A 24,101-nucleotide genomic window follows, 5' to 3' on the forward strand; every position below is an offset into this window, starting at 1 on the left:
AAAATGGAGTTATTGGCCAGTTAGCTCATCAGACCCGGGTCGTGACATTTGGTATCAGAGCCGACCTAGCATTAGGGCAGGGTGAGAGGGCTGCAGTAGGAAAGGGCTACCCGTGGATGGAGTCAGAGAACTCGTCACGGCGTGGAGCCACCACTGAGTTAAACCTCACATGCACTATGCTAGGGTTCGATCTGGGATATGTCAGGCCTTGACGAGGACGTCAAGTTAATTGAGTTGGGGATAGTGTAATATCCCATTAGTCCCACATCGGAAGTGGGGAATATGTGTGATTAGCTTATAAGGGCCTGATGAGTCTACTACGTTACCTCCCGCTTAAGCATTTTGGTCCGTGGTTGCAAGGACCAAAATGGAGTTATTGGCCAGTTAGCTCATCAGACCCGGGTCGTGACATTTGGTATCAGAGCCGACCTAGCATATTAGTGTAATATCACATTAGTCCCACATCGGAAGTGGGGAATGTGTGTGATTAGCTTATAAGGGCCTGATGAGTGTACTACGTTACCTCCCGCTTAAGCATTTTGGTCCGTGGTTGCAAGGACCAAAATGGAGTTATTGGCCAGTTAGCTCATCAGACCCGGGTCGTGACATTTGGTATCAGAGCCGACCTAGCATTAGGGCAGGGTGAGAGGGCTGCAGTAGGAAAGGGCTACCCGTGGATGGAGTCAGAGAACTCGTCACGGCGTGGAGCTACCACTGAGTTAAACCTCACATGAACTATGCTAGGGTTCGATCTGGGATATGTCAGGCCTTGATGAGGACGTCATGTTAATTGAGTTGGGGATAGTGTAATATCCCATTAGTCCCACATCGGAAGTGGGGAATGTGTGTGATTAGCTTATAAGGGCCTGATGAGTGTACTACGTTACCTCCCGCTTAAGCATTTTGGTCCGTGGTTGCAAGGACCAAAATGGAGTTATTGGCCAGTTAGCTCATCAGACCCGGGTCGTGACATTTGGTATCAGAGCCGACCTAGCATTAGGGCAGGGTGAGAGGGCTGCAGTAGGAAAGGGCTACCCGTGGATGGAGTCAGAGAACTCATCACGGCGTGGAGCCACCACTGCGTTAAACCTCACATGCACTATGCTAGGGTTCGATCTGGGATATGTCAGGCCTTGACGAGGACGTCAAGTTAATTGAGTTGGGGATAGTGTAATATCCCATTAGTCCCACATCGGAAGTGGGGAATGTGTGTGATTAGCTTATAAGGGCCTGATGAGTGTACTACGTTACCTCCCGCTTAAGCATTTTGGTCCGTGGTTGCAAGGACCAAAATGGAGTTATTGGCCAGTTAGCTCATCAGACCCGGGTCGTGACATTTGGTATCAGAGCCGACCTAGCATTAGGGCAGGGTGAGAGGGCTGCAGTAGGAAAGGGCTACCCGTGGATGGAGTCAGAGAACTCATCACGGCGTGGAGCCACCATTGCGTTAAACCTCACATGCACTATGCTAGGGTTCGATCTGGGATATGTCAGGCCTTGACGAGGACGTCAAGTTAATTGAGTTGGGGATAGTGTAATATCCCATTAGTCCCACATCGGAAGTGGGGAATGTGTGTGATTAGCTTATAAGGGCCTGATGAGTGTACTACGTTACCTCCCGCTTAAGCATTTTGGTCCGTGGTTGCAAGGACCAAAATGGAGTTATTGGCCAGTTAGCTCATCAGACCCGGATCGTGACATTTGGTATCAGAGCCGACCTAGCATTAGGGCAGGGTGAGAGGGCTGCAGTAGGAAAGGGCTACCCGTGGATGGAGTCAGAGAACTCATCACGGCGTGGAGCCACCACTGAGTTAAACCTCACATGCACTATGCTAGGGTTGGGGATAGTGTAATATCCCATTAGTCCCACATCGGAAGTGGGGAATGTGTGTGATTAGCTTATAAGGGCCTGATGAGTGTACTACGTTACCTCCGGCTTAAGCATTTTGGTCCGTGGTTGCAAGGACCAAAATGGAGTTATTGGCCAGTTAGCTCATCAGACCCGGGTCGTGACATTTGGTATCAGAGCCGACCTAGCATTAGGGCAGGGTGAGAGGGCTGCAGTAGGAAAGGGCTACCCGTGGATGGAGTCAGAGAACTCATCACGGCGTGGAGCCACCACTGAGTTAAACCTCACATGCACTATGCTAGGGTTCGATCTGGATATGTCAGGCCTTGACGAGGACGTCAAGCTAATTGAGTTGGGGATAGTGTAATATCCCATTAGTCCCACATCGGAAGTGGGGAATGTGTGTGATTAGCTTATAAGGGCCTGATGAGTGTACTACGTTACCTCCCGCTTAAGCATTTTGGTTCGTGGTTGCAAGGACCAAAATGGAGTTATTGGCCAGTTAGCTCATCAGACCCGGGTCGTGACATTTGGTATCAGAGCCGACCTAGCATTAGGGCAGGGTGAGAGGGCTGCAGTAGGAAAGGGCTACCCGTGGATGGAGTCAGAGAACTCATCACGGCGTGGAGCCACCACTGAGTTAAACCTCACATGCACTATGCTAGGGTTCGATCTGGGATATGTCAGGCCTTGACGAGGACGTCAAGTTAATTGAGTTGGGGATAGTGTAATATCCCATTAGTCCCACATCGGAAGTGGGGATTGTGTGTGATTAGCTTATAAGGGCCTGATGAGTGTACTACGTTACCTCCCGCTTAAGCATTTTGGTCCGTGGTTGCAAGGACCAAAATGGAGTTATTGGCCAGTTAGCTCATCAGACCCGGGTCGTGACAAAGAGTAGTACTACGATGTGTGACCCCCTGGGAAGTCCTCGTGTTGCACTCCTTTTTGCACCCCGGGATACGAAACATCTCCCGTAGAGCTCCGAGACGTTTGTTTTGGGGCTGGAAATTTGCTTTTACCGCTACGCAGTCAGTATCGAGGGGCTCAGAGAGAACTTTCCGGATTGGGGTCGCAATATCGATTCCGAGATCGTTCTAGAAAGTGCCGATGGTTTCGGCACGCGCTTGCCGTGACCGATACGCAATCGTCGGGCTAGGGCTCGGAGAGAGCTTGCAATAGGGATTTCGTGAACGTTCGAGAAAGCGACGACGGTTTCGTGACGGGCAAGAGGCTCCGGACGTTGATGCGCCGACCGCGACGTGCACGTAGGCGAGGGACGAAGCTCGCGAAACGGGTGCGATAATGCCAGCACTAAATCACCGGATCCCATCAAAACACCGAAGTTAAGCGTGCTTGGGCCAGAGTAGTACTACGATGGGTGACCCCCGGGGAAGTCCTCGTGTTGCACTCCTTTTTGCATCCCGGGATACGAAACATCTCCCGTAGAGCTCCGAGACGATTGTTTTGGGGCTGGAAATTTGCTGTGACCGCTACGCAGTTAGTATCGAGGGGCTCGGAGAGAGCTTTCCGGATTGGTGTCGCAATAGCGATTCCGAGATCGTTCTAGAAAGTGCCGATGGTTTCGGCATGTGCTTGTCGTGATCGATACGCAGTCGTCGGGCTAGGGCTCGGAGAGAACTTGCAATAGGGATTTTTTGGACGTTCGAGAAAGCGCCGACGATTTCGTGACGGGCAAGAGGCTCCGGACGTTGATGCGCCGACCGCGACGTGCACATAGGCGAGGGACGAAGCTCGCGAAACGGGTGCGATAATGGCAGCACTAAATCACCGGATCCCATCAAAACACCGAAGTTAAGCGTGCTTGGGCCAGAGTAGTACTACGATGGGTGACCCCCTGGGAAGTCCTCGTGTTGCACTCCTTTTTGCACCCCGGGATACGAAACATCTCCCGTAGAGCTCCGAGACGTTTGTTTTGGGGCTGGAAATTTGCTTTTACCGCTACGCAGTCAGTATCGAGGGGCTCAGAGAGAGCTTTCCGGATTGGGGTCGCAATAGCGATTCCGAGATCGTTCTAGAAAGTGCCGATGGTTTCGGCACGCGCTTGCCGTGACCGATACGCAGTCGTCGGGCTAGGGCTCGGAGAGAGCTTGCAATAGGGATTTCGTGAACGTTCGAGAAAGCGACGACGGTTTCGTGACGGGCAAGAGGCTACGGACGTTGATGCGCCGACCGCGACGTGCACATAGGCGAGGGACGAAGCTCGCGAAACGGGTGCGATAATGGCAGCACTAAATCACCGGATCCCATCAAAACACCGAAGTTAAGCGTGCTTGGGCCAGAGTAGTACTACGATGGGTGACCCCCTGGGAAGTCCTCTTGTTGCACTCCTTTTTGCATCCCGGGATACGAAACATCTCCCGTAGAGCTCCGAGACGTTTGTTTTGGGGCTGGAAATTTGCTGTGACCGCTACGCAGTCAGTATCGAGGGGCTCGGAGAGAGCTTTCCGGATTGGGGTCGCAATAGCGATTTCGAGATCGTTCTAGAAAGTGCCGATGGTTTCGGCATGTGCTTGCCGTGACCGATACGCAGTCGTCGGGCTAGGGCTCGGAGAGAGCTTGCAATAGGGATTTCGTGAACGTTCGAGAAAGCACCGACGGTTTCGTGACGGGCAAGAGGCTCCGGACGTTGATGCGCCGACCGCGACATGCACATAGACGAGGGACGAAGCTCGCGAAACGGGTGCGATAATGCCAGCACTAAATCACCGGATCCCATCAAAACACCGAAGTTAAGCGTGCTTGGGCCAGAGTAGTACTACGATGGGTGACCCCCTGGGAAGTCCTCGTGTTGCACTCCTTTTTGCATCCCGGGATACGAAACATCTCCCGTAGAGCTCCGAGACGTTTGTTTTGGGGCTGAAAATTAGCTTTTACCGCTACGCAGTCAGTTATCGAGGAGCTCAGAGAGAGCTTTCCGGATTGGGGTCGCAATAGCGATTCCGAGATCGTTCTAGAAAGTGCCGATGGTTTCGGCAGGCGCTTGCCGTGACCGATACGCAGTCGTCGGGCTAGGGCTCGGAGAGAGCTTGCAATAGGGATTTCGTGAACGTTCGAGAAAGCGACGACGTTTTCGTGACGGGCAAGAGGCTCCGGACGTTGATGCGCCGACCACGACGTGCACGTAGGCGAGGGACGAAGCTCGCGAAACGGGTGCGATAATGCCAGCACTAAATCACCGGATCCCATCAAAACACCGAAGTTAAGCGTGCTTGGGGCAGAGTAGTACTACGATGGGTGACCCCCTGGGAAGTCCTTGTGTTGCACTCCTTTTTGCATCCCGGGATACGAAACATCTCCCGTAGAGCTCTGAGACGATTGTTTTGGGGCTGGAAATTTGCTGTGACCGCTACGCTGTCAGTATCGAGGTGCTCGGAGAGAGCTTTCCGGATTGGGGTCGCAATAGCGATTCCGAGATCGTTCTAGAAAGTGCCGATGGTTTCGGCACGCGCTTGCCGTGACCGATACGCAGTCGTCGGGCTAGGGCTCGGAGATAGCTTGCAATAGGGATTTTCTGAACGTTCGAGAAAGCGACGATTGTTTTGGGGATGGAAATTTGCTATGACCGCTACGCAGTCAGTATCGAGGGGCTCGGAGAGAGCTTTCCGGATTGGGGTCGCAATAGCGATTCCGAGATCGTTCTAGAAAGTGCCGATGGTTTCGGCACGCGCTTGCCGTGACCGATACGCAGTCGTCGGGCTAGGGCTCGGAGATAGCTTGCAATAGGGATTTTGTGAACGTTCGAGAAAGCGACGATTGTTTTGGGGATGGAAATTTGCTATGACCGCTACGCAGTCAGTATCGAGGGGCTCGGAGAGAGCTTTCCGGATTGGGGTCGCAATAGCGATTCCGAGATCGTTCTAGAAAGTGCCGATGGTTTTGGCATGTGCTTGCCGTGACCGATACACAGTCGTCGGGGTAGGGCTCGGAGAGAGCTTGCAATAGGGATTTCGTGAACGTTCGAGAAAGCGCCGAAGGTTTCGTGACGGGCAAGAGGCTCCGGACGTTGATGCGCCGACCGCGACGTGCACTTAGGCGAGGGACGAAGCTCGCGAAACGGGTGCGATAATGTCAGCACTAAATCACCAGATCCCATCAAAACACCGAAGTTAAGTGTGCTTGGGCCAGAGTAGTACTACGATGGGTGACCCCTTGGGAAGTCCTCGTGTTGCACTCCTTTTTGCATCCCGGGATACGAAACATCTCCCGTAGAGCTCCAAGACGATTGTTTTGGGGCTGGAAATTTGCTGTGACCGCTACGCTGTCAGTATCGAGGGGCTCAGAGAGAGCTTTCCGGATTATGGTCGCAATAGCGATTCGGAGATCGTTCTAGAAAGTGCCGATGGTTTCAGCATGTGCTTGCCGTGATCGATACGCAGTCGTCGGGCTAGGGCTCGGAGAGAGCTTGCAATAGGGATTTCGTGAACGTTCGAGAAAGCGCCGACGGTTTCGTGACGGGCAAGAGGCTCCGGACGTTGATGCGCCGATCGCAACGTGCACATAGGCGAGGGACGAAGCTCGCGAAATGGGTGCGATAATGGCAGCACTAAATCACCGGATCCCATCAAAACACCGAAGTTAAGCGTGCTTGGGCCAGAGTAGTACTACGATGGGTGACCCCCTGGGAAGTCCTCGTGTTGCACTCCTTTTTGCATCCCGGAATACGAAACATCTCCCGTAGAGCTCCGAGACGTTTGTTTTGGGGCTGGAAATTTGCTTTCACTGCTACGCAGTTAGTATCGAGGGGCTCAGAGAGAGCTTTCCGGATTGGGGTCGCAAAAGCTATTCCGAGATCGTTCTAGAAAGTGCCGATGGTTTCGGCACGCGCTTGACGTGACCGATACGCAGTCGTCGGGCTAGGGCTCGGAGAGAGCTTGCAATAGGGATTTCGTTAACGTTCGAGAAAGCGACGATGGTTTCGTGACGGGCAAGAGGCTCCGGACGTTGATGCGCCGACCGCGACGTGCACATAGGCGAGGTACGAAGCTCGCAAAACGGGTGCGATAATGGCAGCACTAAATCACCGGATCCAATCAAAACACCGAAGTTAATCGTGCTTTGGCCAAAGTAGTACTACGATGGGTGACCCCCAGGGAAGTCCTCATGTTGCACTCCTTTTTGCATCCCGGGATACGAAACATCTCCCGTAGAGCTCCGAGACGATTGTTTTGGGGCTGGAAATTTGCTGTGACCGCTACGCTGTCAGTATCGAGGTGCTCGGAGAGAGCTTTCCGGATTGGGGTCGCAATAGCGATTCCGAGATCGTTCTAGAAAGTGCCGATGGTTTCGGCACGCGCTTGCCGTGACCGATACGCAGTCGTCGGGCTAGGGTTCGGAGAGAGCTTGCAATAGGGATTTCGTGAACGTTCGAGAAAGCGCCGACGGTTTCGTGACGGGCAAGAGGCTCCGAACGTTGATGCGCCGACCGCGACGTGCACAGAGGCGAGGGACGAAGCTCGCGAAACGGGTGCGATAATGGCTGCATTAAATCACCGGATCCCATTAAAACACCGAAGTTAAGCGTGCTTGGGCCAGAGTAGTACTACGATGGGTGACCCCCTGGGAAGTCCTCGTGTTGCACTCCTTTTTGCATCCCGGGATACGAAACATCTCCCGTAGAGCTCCGAGACGATTGTTTTGGGGCTGGAAATTTGCTGTGACCGCTACGCAGTCAGTATGGAGGGGCTCGGAGAGAGCTTTCCGGATTGGAGTCGCAATAGCGATTCCGAGATCGATCTAGAAAGTGCCGATGGTTTCGGCATGTGCTTGCCGTGATCGATACGCAGTCGTCGGGCTAGGGCTCGGAGAGAGCTTGCAATAGGGATTTCGTGAACGTTCGAGAAAGCGCCGACGGTTTCGTGACGGGCAAGAGGCTCCGGACGTTGATGCGCCGACTGTGCCGTGCACATAGGCGAGGTACGAAGCTCGCGAAACGGGTGCGATAATGCCAGCACTAAATCACCGGATCCAATCAAAACACCGAAGTTAAGCGTGCTTGGGCCAAAGTAGTACTACGATGGGTGACCCCCAGGGAAGTCCTCATGTTGCACTCCTTTTTGCATCCCGGGATACGAAACATCTCCCGTAGAGCTCCGAGACGATTGTTTTGGGGCTGGAAATTTGCTGTGACCGCTACGCTGTCAGTATCGAGGTGCTCGGAGAGAGCTTTCCGGATTGGGGTCGCAATAGCGATTCCGAGATCGTTCTAGAAAGTGCCGATGGTTTCGGCACACGTTTGCCGTGACCGATACGCAGTCGTCGTGCTAGGGCTCGGAGAGATCTTGCAATAGGGATTTCGTGAACGTTCGAGAAAGCGCCGACGGTTTCGTGACGGGCAAGAGGCTCCGGACGTTGATGCGCCGACCGCGACGTGCACATAGGCGAGGGACGAAGCTCGCGAAACGGGTGCGATAATGGCAGCACTAAATCACCGGATCCCATCAAAACACCGAAGTTAAGCGTGCTTGGGCCAGAGTAGTACTACGATGGGAGACCCCCTGGGAAGTCCTCGTGTTGCACTCCTTTTTGCATCCCGGGATACGAAACATCTCCCGTAGAGCTCCGAGACGTTTGTTTTGGGGCTGGAAATTTACTTTCACCGCTACGCAGTCAGTATCGAGGGGCTCAGAGAGAGCTTTCCGGATTGGGGTCGCAATAGCGATTCCGAGATCGTTCTAGAAAGTGCCGATGGTTTCGGCACGCGCTTGACGTGACCGATACGCAGTCGTCGGGCTAGGGCTCGGAGAGAGCTTGCAATAGGGATTTCGTGAACGTTCGAGAAAACGACGATGGTTTCGTGACGGGCAAGAGTCTCCGGACGTTGATGCGCCGACCGCGACGTGCACATAGGCGAGGGACGAAGCTCGCGAAACGGGTGCGAGAATGCCAGCACTAAATCACCAGATCCTATCAAAACACCGAAGTTAACCGTGCTTGGGCCAGAGTAGTACTACGATGGGTGACCCCTTGGGAAGTCCTCATGTTGCACTCCTTTTTGCATCCCGGGATACGAAACATCTCCCGTAGAGCTCCAAGATTTTTGTTTTGGGGCTGGAAATTTGCTGTGACCGCTACGCTGTCAGTATCGAGGTTCTCGGAGAGAGCTTTCCGGATTGGGGTCGCAATAGCGATTCCGAGATCGTTCTAGAAAGTGCCGATGGTTTCGGCACACGTTTGCCGTGACCGATACGCAGTCGTCGTGCTAGGGCTCGGAGAGATCTTGCAATAGGGATTTCGTGAACGTTCGAGAAAGCGCCGACGCTTTCGTGACGGGCAAGAGGCTCCGGACGTTGATGCGCCGACCGCGACGTGCACATAGGCGAGGGACGAAGCTCGCGAAACGGGTGCGATAATGGCAGCACTAAATCACCGGATCCCATCAAAACACCGAAGTTAAGCGTGCTTGGGCCAGAGTAGTACTACGATGGGTGACCCCCTGGGAAGTCCTCGTGTTGCACTCCTTTTTGCATCCCGGGATACGAAACATCTCCCGTAGAGCTCCGAGACGTTTGTTTTGGGGCTGGAAATTTACTTTCACCGCTACGCAGTCAGTATCGAGGGGCTCAGAGAGAGCTTTCCGGATTGGGGTCGCAATAGCGATTCCGAGATCGTTCTAGAAAGTGCCGATGGTTTCGGCACGCGCTTGACGTGACCGATACGCATTCGTCGGGCTAGGGCTCGGAGAGAGCTTGCAATAGGGATTTCGTGAACGTTCGAGAAAACGACGATGGTTTCGTGACGGGCAAGAGGCTCCGGACGTTGATGCGCCGACCGCGACGTGCACATAGGCGAGGGACGAAGCTCGCGAAACGGGTGCGATAATGCCAGCACTAAATCACCAGATCCCATCAAAACACCGAAGTTAAGCGTGCTTGGGCCAGAGTAGTACTACGATGGGTGACCCCTTGGGAAGTCCTCGTGTTGCACTCCTTTTTGCATCCCGGGATACGAAACATCTCCCGTAGAGCTCCGAGACGATTGTTTTGGGGCTGGAAATTTGCTGTGACCGCTACGCAGTCAGTATCGAGGGGCTCGGAGAGAGCTTTCCGGATTGGGGTCACAATAGCGATTCCGAGATCGTTCTAGAAAGTGCCAATGGTTTCGGCATGTGCTTGCCGTGATCGATACGCAGTCGTCGGGCTAGGGCTCGGAGGGAGCTTGCAATAGGGATTTTGTGAACGTTCGAGAAAGCGACGACGGTTTCGTGACGGGCAAGAGGCTCCGAACGTTGATTCGCCGACCGCGTCGTGCACATAGGCGAGGGACGAAGCTCGCGAAACGGGTGCGATAATGCCAGCACTAAATCGCCAGATCCCATCAAAACACCGAAGTTAAGCGTGCTTGGGCCAGAGTAGTACTACGATGGGTGACCCCCTGGGAAGTCCTCGTGTTGCACTCCTTTTTGCATCCCGGGATACGAAACATCTCCCGTAGTGCTCCGAGACGATTGTTTTGGGGCTGGAAATTTGCTTTCACCGCTACGCAGTCAGTATCGAGGGGCTCAGAGAGAGCTTTCCGGATTGGGGTCGCAATAGCGATTCCGAGATCGTTCTAGAAAGTGCCGATGGTTTCGGCACGCGCTTGCCGTGACCGATACGCAGTCGTCGGGCTAAGGCTCGGAGAGAGCTTGCAATAGGGATTTCGTGAACGTTCGAGAAAGCGACGACGGTTTCATCACGGGCAAGAGGCTCCGGACGTTGATGCGCCGACCGCGACGTGCACGTAGGCGAGGGACGAAGCTCGCGAAACGGGTGCGATAATGCCAGCACTAAATCACCGGATCCCATTAAAACACCGAAGTTAAGCGTGCTTGGGCCAGAGTAGTACTACGATGGGTGACCCCCTGGGAAGTCCTTGTGTTGCACTCCTTTTTGCATCCCGGGATACGAAACATCTCCCGTAGAGCTCCGAGACGATTGTTTTGGGGCTGAAAATTTGCTGTGACCGCTACGCAGTCAGTATCGATGGGCTCAGAGAGAGCTTTCTGGATTGGGGTAGCAATAGCGATTCCGAGATCGTTCTAGAAAGTGCCGATGGTTTCGGCACGCGCTTGACGTGACCGATACGCAGTCGTCGGGCAAGGGCTCGGAGAGAGCTTGCAATAGGGATTTCGTGAACGTTCGAGAAAGCGACGACGGTTTCGTGACGGGCAAGAGGCTCCGGACGTTGATGCGCCGACCGCGACGTGCACATAGGCGAGGGACGAAGCTCGCGAAACGGGTGCGATAATGCCAGCACTAAATCACCAGATCCCATCAAAACACCGAAGTTAAGCGTGCTTGGGCCAGAGTAGTACTACGATGGGTGACCCCCTGGGAAGTCCTCGTGTTGCACTCCTTTTTGCATCCCGGGATACGAAACATCTCCCGTAGAGCTCCGAGACGATTGTTTTGGGGCTGGAAATTTGCTGTGACCGCTACGCATTCAGTATCGAGGGGCTCGGAGAGTGCTTTCCGGTTTGGGGTCGCAATAGCGATTCCGAGATCGTTCTAGAAAGTGCCGATGGTTTCGGCACGCGCTTGCCGTGACTGATACGCAGTCGTCGAGCTAGGGCTCGGAGAGAGCTTGCAATAGGGATTTCGTGAACGTTGGAGAAAGCGACGACGGTTTCGTGACGGGCAAGAGGCTCCGGACGTTGATGCGCCGACCGTGACGTGCACGTAGGCGAGGGACGAAGCTCTCGAAACGGGTGCGATAATGGCAGCACTAAATCACCGGATCCAATCAAAACACCGAAGTTAAGCGTGCTTTGGCCAAAGTAGTACTACGATGGGTGACCCCCAGGGAAGTCCTCATGTTGCACTCCTTTTTGCATCCCGGGATACGAAACATCTCCCGTAGAGCTCCGAGACGATTGTTTTGGGAATGGAAATTTGCTGTGACCGCTACGCTGTCAGTATCGAGGTGCTCGGAGAGAGCTTTCCGGATTGGGGTCGCAATAGCGATTCCGAGATCGTTCTAGAAAGTGCCGATGGTTTCGGCACGCGCTTGCCGTGACCGATACGCAGTAGTCGGGCTAGGGTTCGGAGAGAGCTTGCAATAGGGATTTCGTGAACGTTCGAGAAAGCGCCGACGGTTTCGTGACGGGCAAGAGGCTCCGAACGTTGATGCGCCGACCGCGACGTGCACAGAGGCGAGGGACGAAGCTCGCGAAACGGGTGCGATAATGGCTGCACTAAATCACCGGATCCCATCAAAACACCGAAGTTAAGCGTGCTTGGGCCAGAGTAGTACTACGATGGGTGACCCCCTGGGAAGTCCTCGTGTTGCACTCCTTTTTGCATCCCGGGATACGAAACATCTCCCGTAGAGCTCCGAAACGTTTGTTTTGGGTCTGGAAATTTGCTGTGACCGCTACGCAGTCAGTATCGAGGGGCTCGGAGAGAGCTTTTCGGATTGGGGTCGCAATAGCGATTCCGAGATCGTTCTAGAAAGTGCCGATGGTTTCGGCACGCGCTCGCCGTGACCGATACGCAGTCGGCGGGCTAGGGCTCGGAGAGAGCTTGCAATAGGGATTTCGTGAACGTTCGAGAAAGCGCCGACGGTTTTGTGACGGGCAAGAGGCTCCGGACGTTGATGCGCCGACCGCGACGTGCACATAGGCGAGGGACGAAGCTCGCGATACGGGTGCGATAATGGTAGCACTAAATCACTGGATCCCATCAAAACACCGAAGTTAAGCGTGCTTGGGCCAGAGTAGTACTACGATGGGTGACCCCCTGGGAAGTCCTTGTGTTGCACTCCTTTTTGCATCCCGGGATACGAAACATCTCCCGTAGAGCTCCGAGATGATTGTTTTGGTGCTGTAAAATTTGCTGTGACCGCTACGTAGTCAGTATCGAGGGGCTCGGAGAGAGCTTTCCGTATTGGGGTCGCAATAGCGATTCCGAGATCATTCTAGAAAGTGCCGATGGATTCGGCATGTGCTTGCCGTGATCGATACGCAGTCGTCGGGCTAGGGCTCGGAGGGAGCTTGCAATAGGGATTTTGTGAACGTTCGAGAAAGCGACGACGGTTTCGTGACGGGCAAGAGGCTCCGAACGTTGATTCGCCGACCGCGTCGTGCACATAGGCGAGGGACGAAGCTCGCGAAACGGGTGCGATAATGCCAGCACTAAATCGCCAGATCCCATCAAAACACCGAAGTTAAGCGTGCTTGGGCCAGAGTAGTACTACGATGGGTGACCCCCTGGGAAGTCCTCGTGTTGCACTCCTTTTTGCATCCCGGGATATGAAACATCTCCCGTAGAGCTCCGAGACGATTGTTTTGGGGCTGGAAATTTGCTTTCACCGCTACGCAGTCAGTATCGAGGGGCTCAGAGAGAGCTTTCCGGATTGGGGTCGCAATAGCGATTCCGAGATCGTTCTAGAAAGTGCCGAAGGTTTCGGCACGCGCTTGCCGTGACCGATACGCAGTCGTCGGGCTAGGGCTCGGAGAGAGCTTGCAATAGGGATTTCGTGAACGTTCGAGAAAGCGACGACGGTTTCGTCACGGGCAAGAGGCTCCGGACGTTGATGCGCCGACCGCGACGTGCACGTAGGCGAGGGACGAAGCTCGCGAAACGGGTGCAATAATGCCAGCACTAAATCACCGGATCCCATCAAAACACCGAAGTTAAGCGTGCTTGGGCCAAAGTAGTACTACGATGGGTGACCTCCTGGGAAGTCCTTGTGTTGCACTCCTTTTTGCATCCCGGGATACGAACATCTCCCGTAGAGCTCCGAGACGATTGTTTTGGGGCTGGAAATTTGCTGTGACCGCTACGCAGTCAGTATCGATGGGCTCAGAGAGAGGTTTCCGGATTGGGGTAGCAATAGCGATTCCGAGATCGTTCTAGAAAGTGCCGATGGTTTCGGCACGCGCTTGACGTGACCGATACGCAGTCGTCGGGCAAGGGCTCGGAGAGAGCTTGCAATAGGGATTTCGTGAACGTTCGAGAAAGCGACGACGGTTTCGTGACGGGCAAGAGGCTCCGGACGTTGATGCGCCGACCGCGACGTGCACATAGGCGAGGGACGAAGCTCGCGAAACGGGTGCGATAATGCCAGCACTAAATCACCAGATCCCATCAAAACACCGAAGTTAAGCGTGCTTGGGCCAGAGTAGTACTACGATGGGTGACCCCCTGGGAAGTCCTCGTGTTGCACTCCTTTTTGCATCCTGGGATACGAAACATCTCCCGTAGAGCTCCGAGACGATTGTTTTGGGGCTGGAAATTTGCTGTGACCGCTACACAGTCAGTATGGAGGGGCTCGGAGAGAGCTTTCCGGATTGGAGTCGCAATAGCGATTCCGAGATCGTTCTAGAAAGTGCCGATGGTTTCGGCACGCGCTTGCCGTGACCGATACGCAGTCGTCGGGCTAGGGTTCGGAGAGAGCTTGCAATAGGGATTTCGTGAACGTTCGAGAAAGCGCCGACGGTTTCGTGACGGGCAAGAGGCTCCGAACGTTGATGCGCCGACCGCGACGTGCACAGAGGCGAGGGACGAAGCTCGCGAAACGGGTGCGATAATGGCTGCACTAAATCACCGGATCCCATCAAAACACCGAAGTTAAGCGTGCTTGGGCCAGAGTAGTACTACGATGGGTGACCCCCTGGGAAGTCCTCGTGTTGCACTTCTTTTTGCATCCCGGGATACGAAACATCTCCCGTAGAGCTCCGAGACTATTGTTTTGGGGCTGGAAATTTGCTGTGACCGCTACACAGTCAGTATGGAGGGGCTCGGAGAGAGCTTTCCGGATTGGAGTCGCAATAGCGATTCCGAGATCGTTCTAGAAAGTGCCGATGGTTTCGGCATGTGCTTGCCGTGATCGATACGCAGTCGTCGGGCTAGGGCTCGGAGAGAGCTTGCAATAGGGATTTCGTGAACGTTCGAGAAAGCGCCGACGGTTTCGTGACGGGCAAGAGGCTCCGGACGTTGATGCGCCGACTGTGCCGTGCACATAGGCGAGGTACGAAGCTCGCGAAACGGGTGCGATAATGCCAGCACTAAATCACCGGATCCAATCAAAACACCGAAGTTAAGCGTGCTTGGGCCAAAGTAGTACTACGATGGGTGACCCCCAGGGAAGTCCTCATGTTGCACTCCTTTTTGCATCCCGGGATACGAAACATCTCCCGTAGAGCTCCGAGACGATTGTTTTGGGGCTGGAAATTTGCTGTGACCGCTACGCTGTCAGTATCGAGGTTCTCGGAGAGAGCTTTCCGGATTGGGGTCGCAATAGCGATTCCGAGATCGTTCTAGAAAGTGCCGATGGTTTCGGCACACGTTTGCCGTGACCGATACGCAGTCGTCGTGCTAGGGCTCGGAGAGATCTTGCAATATGGATTTCGTGAACGTTCGAGAAAGCGCCGACGGTTTCGTGACGGGCAAGAGGCTCCGGACGTTGATGCGCCGACCGCGACGTGCACATAGGCGAGGGACGAAGCTCGCGAAACGGGTGCGATAATGGCAGCACTAAATCACCGGATCCCATCAAAACACTGAAGTTAAGCGTGCTTGGGCCAGAGTAGTACTACGATGGGTGACCCCCTGGGAAGTCCTCGTGTTGCACTCCTTTTTGCATCCCGGGATATGAAACATCTCCCGTAGAGCTCCGAGACGTTTGTTTTGGGGCTGGAAATTTACTTTCACCGCTACGCAGTCAGTATCGAGGGGCTCAGAGAGAGCTTTCCGGATTGGGGTCACAATAGCGATTCCGAGATCGTTCTAGAAAGTGCCAATGGTTTCGGCATGTGCTTGCCGTGATCGATACGCAGTCGTCGTGCTAGGGCTCGGAGGGAGCTTGCAATAGGGATTTTGTGAACGTTCGAGAAAGCGACGACGGTTTCGTGACGGGCAAGAGGCTCCGAACGTTGATTCGCCGACCGCGTCGTGCACATAGGCGAGGGACGAAGCTCGCGAAACGGGTGCGATAATGCCAGCACTAAATCACCAGATCCCATCAAAACACCGAAGTTAAGCGTGCTTGGGCCAGAGTAGTGCTACGATGGGTGACCCCTTGGGAAGTCCTCGTGTTGCACTCCTTTTTGCATCCTGGGATACGAAACATCTCCCGTAGAGCTCCGAGACGATTGTTTTGGGGCTGGAAATTTGCTGTGACCGCTACGCAGTCAGTATCGAGGGGCTCGGAGAGAGCTTTCCGGATTGGGGTCACAATAGCGATTCCGAGATCGATCTAGAATGTGCCAATGGTTTCAGCATGTGCTTGCCGTGATCGATACGCAGTCGTCGGGCTAGGGCTCGGAGGGAGCTTGCAATAGGGATTTTGTGAACGTTCGAGAAAGCGACGACGGTTTCGTGACGGGCAAGGGGCTCCGAACGTTGATTCGCCGACCACGTCGTGCACATAGGCGAGGGACGAAGCTCGCGAAACGGGTGCGATAATGCCAGCACTAAATCGCCAGATCCCATCAAAACACCGAAGTTAAGCGTGCTTGGGCCAGAGTAGTACTACGATGGGTGACCCCCTGGGAATTCCTCGTGTTGCACTCCTTTTTGCATCCCGGGATACGAAACATCTCCCGTAGAGCTCCGAGACGATTGTTTTGGGGCTGGAAATTTGCTGTGACCGCTACGCAGTCAGTATCGAGGGGCTCGGAGAGTGCTTTCCGGTTTGGGGTCACAATAGCGATTCCGAGATCGTTCTAGAAAGTGCCGATGGTTTCGGCACGCGCTTGCCGTGACTGATACGCAGTCGTCGGGCTAGGGCTCGGAGAGAGCTTGCAATAGGGATTTCGTGAACGTTGGAGAAAGCGACGACGGTTTCGTGACGGGCAAGAGGCTCCGGACGTTGATGCGCCGACCGTGACGTGCACGTAGGCGAGGGACGAAGCTCTCGAAACGGGTGCGATAATGCCAGCACTAAATCACCGGATCCCATCAAAACACAGAAGTTAAGCGTGCTTGGGCCAGAGTACTACTACGATGGGTGACCCCCAGGGAAGTCCTCATGTTGCACTCCTTTTTGCATCCTGGGATACGAAACATCTCCAGTAGAGCTCCGAGACGATTGTTTTGGGGCTGGAAATTTGCTGTGAACGCTTCATTGTCAGTATCGAGGTGCTCGGAGAGAGCTTTCCGGATTGGGGTCGCAATAGCGATTCCGAGATCGTTCTAGAAAGTGCCGATGGTTTCGGCACGCGCTTGCCGTGACCGATACGCAGTCGTCGGGCTAGGGCTCGGAGAGAGCTTGCAATAGGGATTTCATGAACGTTCGAGAAAGCGACGACGGTTTCGTCACGGGCAAGAGGCTCCGGACGTTGATGCGCCGACCGCGACTTGCACATAGGCGAGGGACGAAGCTCGCGAAACGGGTGCGATAATGCCAGCACTAAATCACCAGATCCCATCAAAACACCGAAGTTAAGCGTGCTTGGGCCAGAGTAGTACTACGATGGGTGACCCCCTGGGAAGTCCTCGTGTTGCACTCCTTTTTGCATCCCGGGATACGAAACATCTCCCGTAGAGCTCCGAGACGATTGTTTTGGGGCTGGAAATTTGCTGTGACCGCTACGCAGTCAGTATCGATGGGCTTAGAGAGAGCTTTCCGGATTGGGGTAGCAATAGCGATTCCGAGATCGTTCTAGAAAGTGCCGATGGTTTCGGCACGCGCTTGACGTGACCGATACGCAGTCGTCGGGCAAGGGCTCGGAGAGAGCTTGCAATAGGGATTTCGTGAACGTTCGAGAAAGCGACGACGGTTTCGTGACGGGCAAGAGGCTCCGGACGTTGATGCGCCGACCGCGACGTGCACATAGGCGAGGGACGAAGCTCGCGAAACGGGTGCGATAATGCCAGCACTAAATCACCAGATCCCATCAAAACACCGAAGTTAAGCGTGCTTGGGCCAGAGTAGTACTACGATGGGTGACCCCCTGGGAAGTCCTCGTGTTGCACTCCTTTTTGCATCCCGGGATACGAAACATCTCCCGTAGAGCTCCGAGACGATTGTTTTGGGGCTGGAAATTTGCTGTGACCGCTACGCAGTCAGTATCGAGGGGCTCGGAGAGTGCTTTCAGGTTTGGGGTCGCAATAGCGATTCCGAGATCGTTCTAGAAAGTGCCGATGGTTTCGGCACGCGCTTGCCGTGACTGATACGCAGTCGTCGGGCTAGGGCTCGGAGAGAGCTTGCAATAGGGATTTCGTGAACGTTGGAGAAAGCGACGACGGTTTCGTGACGGGCAAGAGGCTCCGGACGTTGATGCGCCGACCGTGACGTGCACGTAGGCGAGGGACGAAGCTCTCGAAACGGGTGCGATAATGCCAGCACTAAATCACCGGATCCCAACAAAACACAGAAGTTAAGCGTGCTTGGGCCAGAGTAGTACTACGATGGGTGACCCCCAGGGAAGTCCTCATGTTGCAGTCCTTTTTGCATCCTGGGATACGAAACATCTCCCGTAGAGCTCCGAGACGATTGTTTTGGGGCTGGAAATTTGCTGTGACCGCTTCATTGTCAGTATCGAGGTGCTCGGAGAGAGCTTTCCGGATTGGGGTCGCAATAGCGATTCCGATATCGTTCTAGAAAGTGCCGATGGTTTCGGCACGCGCTTGCCGTGACCGATACGCAGTCATCGGGCTAGGGCTCGGATAGAGCTTGCAATAGGGATTTCATGAACGTTCGAGAAAGCGACGACGGTTTCGTCACGGGCAAGAGGCTCCGGACGTTGATGCGCCGACCGCGACGTGCACATAGGCGAGGGACGAAGCTCGCGAAAAGGGTGCGATAATGCCAGCACTAAATCACCAGATCCCATCAAAACACCGAAGTTAAGCGTGCTTGGGACAGAGTAGTACTACGATGGGTGACCCCCTGGGAAGTCCTCGTGTTGCACTCCTTTTTGCATCCCGGGATACGAAACATCTCCCGTAGAGCTCCGAGACGATTGTTTTGGGGTTGGAAATTTGCTGTGACCGCTACGCAGTCCGTATCGAGGGGCTCGGAGAGAGCTTTCCGGATTGGGGTCACAATAGCGATTCCGAGATCGTTCTAAAAAGTGCCAATGGTTTCGGCATGTGCTTGCCGTGATCGATACGCAGTCGTCGGGCTAGGGCTCGGAGGGAGCTTGCAATAGGGATTTTGTGAACGTTCGGGAAAGCGACGACGGTTTCGTGACGGGCAAGAGGCTCCGAACGTTGATTCGCCGACCGCGTCGTGCACATAGGCGAGGGACGAAGCTCGCGAAACGGGTGCGATAATGCCAGCACTAAATCACCAGATCCCATCAAAACACCGAAGTTAAGCGTGCTTGGGCCAGAGTAGTACTACGAGGGGTGACCCCCTGGGAAGTCCTCGTGTTGCACTCATTTTTGCATCCCGGGATACGAAACATCTCCCGTAGAGCTCCGAGACGATTGTTTTGGGGCTGGAAATTTGCTGTGATCGCTACGCAGTCAGTATCGAGGGGCTCGGAGAGTGCTTTCCGGTTTGGGGTCGCAATAGCGATTCCGAGATCGTTCTAGAAAGTGCCGATGGTTTCGGCACGCGCTTGCCGTGACTGATACGCAGTCGTCGGGCTAGGGCTCGGAGAGAGCTTGCAATAGGGATTTCGTGAACGTTGGAGAAAGCGACGACGGTTTCGTCACGGGCAAGAGGCTCCGGACGTTGATGCGCCGACCGTGACGTGCACGTAGGCGAGGGACGAAGCTCTCGAAACGGGTGCGATAATGCCAGCACTAAATCACCGGATCCCATCAAAACACAGAAGTTAAGCGTGCTTGGGCCAGAGTAGTACTACGATGGGTGACCCCCAGGGAAGTCCTCATGTTGCACTCCTTTTTGCATCCTGGGATACGAAACATCTCCCGTAGAGCTCCGAGACGATTGTTTTGGGGCTGGAAATTTGCTGTGACTGCTTCATTGTCAGTATCGAGGTGCTCGGAGAGAGCTTTCCGGATTGGATTCGCAATAGCGATTCCGAGATCGTTCTAGAAAGTGCCGATGGTTTCGGCACGCGCTTGCCGTGACCGATACGCAGTCGTCGGGCTAGGGCTCGGAGAGAGCTTGCAATAGGGATTTCATGAACGTTCGAGAAAGCGACGACGGTTTTGTCACGGGAAAGAGGCTCCGGACGTTGATGCGCCGACCGCGACGTGCACATAGGCGAGGGACGAAGCTCGCGAAACGGGTGCGATAATGCCAGCACTAAATCACCAGATCCCATCAAAACACCGAAGTTAAGCGTGCTTGGGCCAGAGTAGTACTACGATGGGTGACCCCCTGGGAAGTCCTCGTGTTGCACTCTTTTTTGCATCCCGGGATACGAAACATCTCCCGTAGAGCTCCGAGACGATTGTTTTGGGGCTGGAAATTTGCTGTGACCGCTACGCAGTCAGTATCGAGGGGCTCGGAGAGTGCTTTCCGGTTTGGGGTCGCAATAGCGATTCCGAGTTCGTTCTAGAAAGTGCCGATGGTTTCGGCACGCGCTTGCCGTGACTGATACGCAGTCGTCGGGCTAGGGCTCGGAGAGAGCTTGCAATAGGGATTTCGTGAACGTTGGAGAAAGCGACGACGGTTTCGTGACGGGCAAGAGGCTCCGGACGTTGATGCGCCGACCGTGACGTGCACGTAGGCGAGGGACGAAGCTCTCGAAACGGGTGCGATAATGCCAGCACTAAATCACCGGATCCCATCAAAACACAGAAGTTAAGCGTGCTTGGGCCAGAGTAGTACTACGATGGGTGACCCCCAGGGAAGTCCTCTTGTTGCACTCCTTTTTGCATCCTAGGATACGAAACATCTCCCGTAGAGCTCCGAGACGATTGTTTTGGGGCTGGAAATTTGCTGTGACCGCTTCATTGTTAGTATCGAGGTGCTCGGAGAGAGCTTTCCGGATTGGGGTCGCAATAGCGATTCCGAGATCGTTCTAGAAAGTGCCGATGGTTTCGGCACGCGCTTGCCGTGACCGATACGCAGTCGTCGGGCTAGGGCTCGGAGAGAGCTTGCAATAGGGATTTCATGAACGTTCGAGAAAGCGACGACGGTTTCGTCACGGGCAAGAGGCTCCGGACGTTGATGCACCGACCGCGACGTGCACATAGGCGAGGGACGAAGCTCGCGAAACGGGTGCGATAATGCCAGCACTAAATCACAAGATCCCATCAAAACACCGAAGTTAAGCGTGCTTGGGCCAGAGTAGTACTACGATGGGTGACCCCCTGGGAAGTCCTCGTGTTGCACTCTTTTTTGCATCCCGGGATACGAAACATCTCCCGTAGAGCTCCGAGACGATTGTTTTGGGGCTGGAAATTTGCTGTGACCGCTACGCAGTCAGTATCGAGGGGCTCGGAGAGTGCTTTCCGGTTTGGGGTCGCAATAGCGATTCCGAGTTCGTTCTAGAAAGTGCCGATGGTTTCGGCACGCGCTTGCCGTGACTGATACGCAGTCGTCGGGCTAGGGCTCGGAGAGAGCTTGCAATAGGGATTTCGTGAACGTTGGAGAAAGCGACGACGGTTTCGTGACGGGCAAGAGGCTCCGGACGTTGATGCGCCGACCGTGACGTGCACGTAGGCGAGGGACGAAGCTCTCGAAATGGGTGCGATAATGCCAGCACTAAATCACCGGATCCCATCAAAACACAGAAGTTAAGCGTGCTTGGGCCAGAGTAGTACTACGATGGGTGACCCCCTGGGAAATCCTTGTGTTGCACTCCTTTTTGCATCCCGGGATACGAAACATCTCCCGTAGAGCTCCGAGACGATTGTTTTGGGGCTGGAAATTTTCTGTGACCGCTACGCAGTCAGTATCGAGTGGCTCAGAGAGAGCTTTCCGGATTGGGGTCGCAATAGCGATTCCGAGATCGTTCTAGAAAGTGCCGATGGTTTCGGCACGCGCTTGACGTGACCGATACGCAGTCGTCGGGCAAGGGCTCGGAGAGAGCTTGCAATAGGGATTTCGTGAACGTTCGAGAAAGCGACGACGGTTTCGTGACGGGCAAGAGGCTCCGGACGTTGATGCGCCGACCGCGACGTGCACATAGGCGACGGACGAAGCTCGCGAAACGGGTGCGATAATGCCAGCACTAAATCACCGGATCCCATCAAAACACAAAAGTTAAGCGTGCTTGGGCCAGAGTAGTACTACGATGGGTGACCCCCAGGGAAGTCCTCATGTTGCACTCCTTTTTGCATCCTGGGATACGAAACATCTCCCGTAGAGCTCCGAGACGATTGTTTTGGGGCTGGAAATTTGCTGTGACCGCTTCATTGTCAGTATCGAGGTGCTCGGAGAGAGCTTTCCGGATTGGGGTCGCAATAGCGATTCCAAGATCGTTCTAGAAAGTGCCGATGGTTTCGGCACGCGCTTGCCGTGACCGATACGCAGTCGTCGGGCTAGGGCTCGGAGAGAGCTTGCAATAGGGATTTCATGAACGTTCGAGAAAGCGACGACGGTTTCGTCACGGGCAAGAGGCTCCGGACGTTGATGCGCCGACCGCGACGTGCACATAGGCGAGGGACGAAGCTCGCGAAACGGGTGCGATAATGCCAGCACTAAATCACCAGATCCCATCAAAACACCGAAGTTAAGCGTGCTTGGGCCAGAGTAGTACTACGATGGGTGACCCCCTAGGAAGTCCTCGTGTTGCACTCTTTTTTGCTTCCCGGGATACGAAACATCTCCCGTAGAGCTCCGAGACGATTGTTTTGGGGCTGGAAATTTGCTGTGACCGCTACGCAGTCAGTATCGAGGGGCTCGGAGAGTGCTTTCCGGTTTGGGGTCGCAATAGCGATTCCGAGTTCGTTCTACAAAGTGCCGATGGTTTCGGCACGCGCTTGCCGTGACTGATACGCAGTCGTCGGGCTAGGGCTCGGAGAGAGCTTGCAATAGGGATTTCGTGAACGTTGGAGAAAGCGACGACGGTTTCGTGACGGGCAAGAGGCTCCGGACGTTGATGCGCCGACCGTGACGTGCACGTAGGCGAGGGACGAAGCTCTCGAAACGGGTGCGATAATGCCAGCACTAAATCACCGGATCCCATCAAAACACAGAAGTTAAGCGTGCTTGGGCCAGAGTAGTACTACGATGGGTGACCCCCAGGGAAGTCCTCATGTTGCACTCCTTTTTGCATCCCGGGATACGAAACATCTCCCGTAGAGCTCCGAGACGATTGTTTTGGGGCTGGAAATTTGCTGTGACCGCTACATTGTCAGTATCGAGGTGCTCGGAGAGAGCTTTCTGGATTGGGGTCGCAATAGCGATTCCGAGATCGTTCTAGAAAGTGCCGATGGTTTCGGCACGCGCTTGCCGTGACCGATACGCAGTCGTCGGGCTAGGGCTCGGAGAGAGCTTGCAATAGGGATTTCGTGAACGTTCGAGAAAGCAACGACGGTTTCGTCATGGGCAAGAGGCTCCGGATGTTGATGCGCTGACCGCGACGTGCACGTAGGCGAGGGACGAAGCTCGCGAAACGGGTGCGATAATGCCAGCACTAAATCACCGGATCCCATAAAAACACCGAAGTTAAGCGTGCTTGGGCCAGAGTAGTACTACGATGGGTGACCCCCTGGGAAGTCCTTGTGTTGCACTCCTTTTTGCATCCCGGGATACGAAACATCTCCCGTAGAGCTCCGAGACGATTGTTTTGGGGCTGGAAATTTTCTGTGACCGCTACGCTGTCAGTATCGAGGGGCTCAGAGAGAGCTTTCCGGATTGGGGTCGCAATAGCGATTCCGAGATCGTTCTAGAAAGTGCCGATGGTTTCGGCACGCGCTTGACGTGACCGATACGCAGTCGTCGGGCAAGGGCTCGGAGAGAGCTTGCAATAGGGATTTCGTGAACGTTCGAGAAAGCGACGACGGTTTCGTGACGGGCAAGAGGCTCCGGACGTTGATGCGCCGACCGCGACGTGCACATAGGCGACGGACGAAGCTCGCGAAACGGGTGCGATAATGCCAGCACTAAATCACCAGATCCCATCAAAACACCGAAGTTAAGCGTGCTTGGGCCAGAGTAGTACTACGATGGGTGACCCCCTGGGAAGTCCTTGTGTTGCACTCCTTTTTGCATCTCGGGATACGAAACATCTCCCGTAATGCTCCGAGACGATTGTTTTGGGGCTGGAAATTTGCTGTGACCGCTACGCAGTCAGTATCGAGGGGCTCAGAGAGAGCTTTCCGGATTGGGGTCGCAATAGCGATTCCGAGATCGTTCTAGAAAGTGCCGATGGTTTCGGCACGCGCTTGCCGTGACCGATACGCAGTCGTTGGGCTAGGGCTCGGAGAGAGCTTGC

The 24,101-nt window shown here is 54.6% G+C and overlaps 20 non-coding genes and 23 pseudogenes across 20 annotated transcripts; all 43 read left to right on the forward strand.

Annotated features, from left to right (window-relative positions):
- The first annotated feature begins 3,144 nt into the window (after positions 1–3,144).
- Positions 3,145–3,263, forward strand: LOC135600802 (5S ribosomal RNA). Its single transcript, XR_010483116.1, has one exon. It is a non-coding gene; the product is annotated as a 5S ribosomal RNA (ribosomal RNA).
- A 350-nt stretch (positions 3,264–3,613) lies between these two features.
- On the forward strand, positions 3,614–3,732 carry LOC135601518 (5S ribosomal RNA). The gene has a single exon (XR_010483809.1). It is a non-coding gene; the product is annotated as a 5S ribosomal RNA (ribosomal RNA).
- A 350-nt stretch (positions 3,733–4,082) lies between these two features.
- LOC135603035 (5S ribosomal RNA) lies at positions 4,083–4,201 on the forward strand (annotated as a pseudogene).
- A 350-nt stretch (positions 4,202–4,551) lies between these two features.
- Positions 4,552–4,670, forward strand: LOC135600159 (5S ribosomal RNA). Its single transcript, XR_010482487.1, has one exon. It is a non-coding gene; the product is annotated as a 5S ribosomal RNA (ribosomal RNA).
- A 351-nt stretch (positions 4,671–5,021) lies between these two features.
- LOC135601595 (5S ribosomal RNA) lies at positions 5,022–5,140 on the forward strand. The gene has a single exon (XR_010483885.1). It is a non-coding gene; the product is annotated as a 5S ribosomal RNA (ribosomal RNA).
- Positions 5,141–5,928: 788 nt separating this feature from the next.
- On the forward strand, positions 5,929–6,047 carry LOC135602312 (5S ribosomal RNA; annotated as a pseudogene).
- A 350-nt stretch (positions 6,048–6,397) lies between these two features.
- LOC135601519 (5S ribosomal RNA) lies at positions 6,398–6,516 on the forward strand. The gene has a single exon (XR_010483810.1). It is a non-coding gene; the product is annotated as a 5S ribosomal RNA (ribosomal RNA).
- Positions 6,517–7,335: 819 nt separating this feature from the next.
- Positions 7,336–7,454, forward strand: LOC135602476 (5S ribosomal RNA; annotated as a pseudogene).
- Positions 7,455–7,804: 350 nt separating this feature from the next.
- Positions 7,805–7,923, forward strand: LOC135604063 (5S ribosomal RNA; annotated as a pseudogene).
- A 350-nt stretch (positions 7,924–8,273) lies between these two features.
- Positions 8,274–8,392, forward strand: LOC135601714 (5S ribosomal RNA; annotated as a pseudogene).
- A 350-nt stretch (positions 8,393–8,742) lies between these two features.
- LOC135604462 (5S ribosomal RNA) lies at positions 8,743–8,861 on the forward strand (annotated as a pseudogene).
- A 350-nt stretch (positions 8,862–9,211) lies between these two features.
- On the forward strand, positions 9,212–9,330 carry LOC135601521 (5S ribosomal RNA). The gene has a single exon (XR_010483812.1). It is a non-coding gene; the product is annotated as a 5S ribosomal RNA (ribosomal RNA).
- Positions 9,331–9,680: 350 nt separating this feature from the next.
- LOC135601037 (5S ribosomal RNA) lies at positions 9,681–9,799 on the forward strand. The gene has a single exon (XR_010483343.1). It is a non-coding gene; the product is annotated as a 5S ribosomal RNA (ribosomal RNA).
- A 350-nt stretch (positions 9,800–10,149) lies between these two features.
- On the forward strand, positions 10,150–10,268 carry LOC135601298 (5S ribosomal RNA). The gene has a single exon (XR_010483595.1). It is a non-coding gene; the product is annotated as a 5S ribosomal RNA (ribosomal RNA).
- A 350-nt stretch (positions 10,269–10,618) lies between these two features.
- Positions 10,619–10,737, forward strand: LOC135600252 (5S ribosomal RNA). The gene has a single exon (XR_010482578.1). It is a non-coding gene; the product is annotated as a 5S ribosomal RNA (ribosomal RNA).
- Positions 10,738–11,087: 350 nt separating this feature from the next.
- On the forward strand, positions 11,088–11,206 carry LOC135600856 (5S ribosomal RNA). Its single transcript, XR_010483168.1, has one exon. It is a non-coding gene; the product is annotated as a 5S ribosomal RNA (ribosomal RNA).
- Positions 11,207–11,556: 350 nt separating this feature from the next.
- On the forward strand, positions 11,557–11,675 carry LOC135599454 (5S ribosomal RNA; annotated as a pseudogene).
- Positions 11,676–12,025: 350 nt separating this feature from the next.
- On the forward strand, positions 12,026–12,144 carry LOC135601732 (5S ribosomal RNA; annotated as a pseudogene).
- A 350-nt stretch (positions 12,145–12,494) lies between these two features.
- On the forward strand, positions 12,495–12,613 carry LOC135602578 (5S ribosomal RNA; annotated as a pseudogene).
- A 351-nt stretch (positions 12,614–12,964) lies between these two features.
- Positions 12,965–13,083, forward strand: LOC135601299 (5S ribosomal RNA). The gene has a single exon (XR_010483596.1). It is a non-coding gene; the product is annotated as a 5S ribosomal RNA (ribosomal RNA).
- Positions 13,084–13,433: 350 nt separating this feature from the next.
- LOC135600815 (5S ribosomal RNA) lies at positions 13,434–13,552 on the forward strand. The gene has a single exon (XR_010483129.1). It is a non-coding gene; the product is annotated as a 5S ribosomal RNA (ribosomal RNA).
- Positions 13,553–13,901: 349 nt separating this feature from the next.
- On the forward strand, positions 13,902–14,020 carry LOC135600857 (5S ribosomal RNA). Its single transcript, XR_010483169.1, has one exon. It is a non-coding gene; the product is annotated as a 5S ribosomal RNA (ribosomal RNA).
- Positions 14,021–14,370: 350 nt separating this feature from the next.
- On the forward strand, positions 14,371–14,489 carry LOC135602284 (5S ribosomal RNA; annotated as a pseudogene).
- A 350-nt stretch (positions 14,490–14,839) lies between these two features.
- On the forward strand, positions 14,840–14,958 carry LOC135604064 (5S ribosomal RNA; annotated as a pseudogene).
- A 350-nt stretch (positions 14,959–15,308) lies between these two features.
- On the forward strand, positions 15,309–15,427 carry LOC135602217 (5S ribosomal RNA; annotated as a pseudogene).
- A 350-nt stretch (positions 15,428–15,777) lies between these two features.
- Positions 15,778–15,896, forward strand: LOC135602328 (5S ribosomal RNA; annotated as a pseudogene).
- Positions 15,897–16,246: 350 nt separating this feature from the next.
- Positions 16,247–16,365, forward strand: LOC135601367 (5S ribosomal RNA). Its single transcript, XR_010483663.1, has one exon. It is a non-coding gene; the product is annotated as a 5S ribosomal RNA (ribosomal RNA).
- Positions 16,366–16,715: 350 nt separating this feature from the next.
- LOC135604139 (5S ribosomal RNA) lies at positions 16,716–16,834 on the forward strand (annotated as a pseudogene).
- A 350-nt stretch (positions 16,835–17,184) lies between these two features.
- On the forward strand, positions 17,185–17,303 carry LOC135600858 (5S ribosomal RNA). Its single transcript, XR_010483170.1, has one exon. It is a non-coding gene; the product is annotated as a 5S ribosomal RNA (ribosomal RNA).
- A 350-nt stretch (positions 17,304–17,653) lies between these two features.
- On the forward strand, positions 17,654–17,772 carry LOC135600859 (5S ribosomal RNA). Its single transcript, XR_010483171.1, has one exon. It is a non-coding gene; the product is annotated as a 5S ribosomal RNA (ribosomal RNA).
- Positions 17,773–18,122: 350 nt separating this feature from the next.
- Positions 18,123–18,241, forward strand: LOC135604445 (5S ribosomal RNA; annotated as a pseudogene).
- Positions 18,242–18,591: 350 nt separating this feature from the next.
- On the forward strand, positions 18,592–18,710 carry LOC135602492 (5S ribosomal RNA; annotated as a pseudogene).
- A 350-nt stretch (positions 18,711–19,060) lies between these two features.
- LOC135602279 (5S ribosomal RNA) lies at positions 19,061–19,179 on the forward strand (annotated as a pseudogene).
- A 350-nt stretch (positions 19,180–19,529) lies between these two features.
- LOC135603331 (5S ribosomal RNA) lies at positions 19,530–19,648 on the forward strand (annotated as a pseudogene).
- A 350-nt stretch (positions 19,649–19,998) lies between these two features.
- On the forward strand, positions 19,999–20,117 carry LOC135600973 (5S ribosomal RNA). The gene has a single exon (XR_010483281.1). It is a non-coding gene; the product is annotated as a 5S ribosomal RNA (ribosomal RNA).
- Positions 20,118–20,467: 350 nt separating this feature from the next.
- Positions 20,468–20,586, forward strand: LOC135603501 (5S ribosomal RNA; annotated as a pseudogene).
- Positions 20,587–20,936: 350 nt separating this feature from the next.
- On the forward strand, positions 20,937–21,055 carry LOC135602186 (5S ribosomal RNA; annotated as a pseudogene).
- A 350-nt stretch (positions 21,056–21,405) lies between these two features.
- On the forward strand, positions 21,406–21,524 carry LOC135601306 (5S ribosomal RNA). The gene has a single exon (XR_010483601.1). It is a non-coding gene; the product is annotated as a 5S ribosomal RNA (ribosomal RNA).
- Positions 21,525–21,874: 350 nt separating this feature from the next.
- LOC135603945 (5S ribosomal RNA) lies at positions 21,875–21,993 on the forward strand (annotated as a pseudogene).
- Positions 21,994–22,343: 350 nt separating this feature from the next.
- On the forward strand, positions 22,344–22,462 carry LOC135601692 (5S ribosomal RNA; annotated as a pseudogene).
- Positions 22,463–22,812: 350 nt separating this feature from the next.
- On the forward strand, positions 22,813–22,931 carry LOC135603332 (5S ribosomal RNA; annotated as a pseudogene).
- A 350-nt stretch (positions 22,932–23,281) lies between these two features.
- LOC135600471 (5S ribosomal RNA) lies at positions 23,282–23,400 on the forward strand. Its single transcript, XR_010482792.1, has one exon. It is a non-coding gene; the product is annotated as a 5S ribosomal RNA (ribosomal RNA).
- A 350-nt stretch (positions 23,401–23,750) lies between these two features.
- LOC135600671 (5S ribosomal RNA) lies at positions 23,751–23,869 on the forward strand. Its single transcript, XR_010482988.1, has one exon. It is a non-coding gene; the product is annotated as a 5S ribosomal RNA (ribosomal RNA).
- Positions 23,870–24,101: the final 232 nt, after the last annotated feature.

This window comes from Musa acuminata, chromosome BXJ2-1 (assembly GCF_036884655.1).
Source record: "Musa acuminata AAA Group cultivar baxijiao chromosome BXJ2-1, Cavendish_Baxijiao_AAA, whole genome shotgun sequence".
Taxonomy (NCBI): Eukaryota; Viridiplantae; Streptophyta; class Magnoliopsida; order Zingiberales; family Musaceae; genus Musa; species Musa acuminata.